This window comes from Cucurbita moschata, unplaced genomic scaffold, assembly GCF_002738365.1.
Source record: "Cucurbita moschata cultivar Rifu unplaced genomic scaffold, Cmos_1.0 Cmo_Scf00054, whole genome shotgun sequence".
NCBI classification, from domain to species: Eukaryota; Viridiplantae; Streptophyta; class Magnoliopsida; order Cucurbitales; family Cucurbitaceae; genus Cucurbita; species Cucurbita moschata.
Genome location: NW_019268570.1, coordinates 1,428,967 through 1,430,990, shown reverse-complemented (window position 1 = coordinate 1,430,990; position 2,024 = coordinate 1,428,967).

The window sequence follows — 2,024 nt, the reverse complement described above, 5'->3', positions numbered from 1 at the left end:
TGTGAATCTGAGTATCGTGCTCTTGCCACAACTACTGCTGAACTTCTTTGGGTTACGCATCTTTTGCATGACCTCAAGGTCCCTATTTCACAGCAGCCCTTACTCTTATGTGACAACAAAAGTGCTATTTTTTTGAGCTCTAATCCCGTTTCTCACAAGCGGGCCAAACATGTTGAACTAGATTATCATTTCCTTCGAGAACTTGTTACTGCTGGCAAACTTCGCACACAATATGTACCCTCTCATCTTCAAGTTGTTGACATCTTCACAAAGAGTATTTCTCGATCTCTCTTTGAATTTTTCAGATCCAAGCTTCACGTTCGTTCAAATCCGACGCTCAGCTTGCGGGAGGGTGTTAAGGATAGTTGACCGTTCATTATAAGGCAAATATCTAGATATTTGCCTTACATTACGGGTTACCATATTTGCCCTTTTATTAAAGGCAAATATATTGCATTCATTTATTGTTCTTTCCTTTTATTACTATTTTCATATTATTTGTAATTTACCATATTTCTGTATCCTGTAAATGATTATAAATAAGAGAACTCTCACCCCCATTTAGGTGTGGTGATTCAGCAAACATTCACACTAATAAATGGTATTCGAGATGAGAAATTTACCATGATTTGTGAAGAATGATAGATCTGATATCTATTTGTGAAAAAAATGTAGATGGAAGATTATCTTATCATACAAATCTACATGAACCCTTATTCGAAGTGAAGATGTTGGAGCCAAAAGAGAACCACCAAAACGGATTGACACTGAAATGCGAGTAAATGCCACTAGACGTGGACGTGAAGATTGGAAAACGAGTTAAGGTTTAAAACACCAAAAACTTGCTGCTGGTTGGCGAGGTCAACCTTGGCATAGACCTAGTCCGATTGGAGAGGAGTGTCATGTTCTTGCTTAACTTCTTGTACGATTCTGCTCTGCAGGTAACGTACATTTTGAGAGGTAGTGAGAAAGCGGAGGTGGTGGGTTGGACGAAAAGAATTTTGGAGTCGAGGTCCTCTATGGTATCAAATATCAAAGTCTTGAAGGAATATAGTGGTTATCTATCATTACTACTCAAAATCTTATTTTCATTCACGTGGTAGGCAACATCCGCGTTTGGAAAACTCTTTTATTTAAAGTTATCTAGGCAACGTTCTTAAGAAGATTCGAGGAACTATGAATATTGAAGCATAATTTTGGAATCTTATTGATGCACAATGCTACTAGAGTTGTGAAGCATCTGCTTATAAATTTGCTTCCGTGGAAGTATCGACCATAGTTGGTCATTAGAACACTTGGAATTCTGACATTTCAGCGACTTACTTGAAACAATTTGATTCTATTTTACTTTCCTATGATTCTGCAAAGCACAGAGATTAGTAGACTCTAGAGTTCAGTTTATGTTGTCCATAACGGTGAAGGCTCAAAGGATCAATAGGCTAGGACTGATCCAGTTGACACTATCCAAAGACGCAGTAGAGCTCAAAGATCAGTACACTCTAGGGTTGATCCCATTGATGCTATCCAAAAACTGCGATGGAAGCTCAATGGTCAATAGGCTCTAGAGTTGATCCAATTGACGTTGTCCAGAAACATAGTGGAAGCTTAAGGATCAATAGACTCTAGTGTTGATCTAGTTGGCACTATCAAGAAAGAAAGTTGGAGCTCAAGGATCGATAAGTGTTAGGGCTTATCCAATTAACCCTATCTAGTTACGGAGTGGAAGCTCAAGAATCGATAGATTCTAGGGTTGATACTTATGGAATTGTTCCTAGCAGAGTGAGCATGGGGGAGGGAAGGGAGCCCGTAAAAATGCTCCAAGAAATGAGCACACATGTATTTCTTGAGTCATTGGGTCGTGCCTAAAATGGGTGATTTAACCAGAAATATTAAACCAACATTTGCTTGAAAAGGAGCACGAGACTAGACGTAAAAGGCATAGAAGAATGAAGTTATAGCGAGACAAGAAAGAGGGTTCGTGTTGCGATTGGCACATAAAGGTGCTTAAGTAAAGAGTTGGTTGG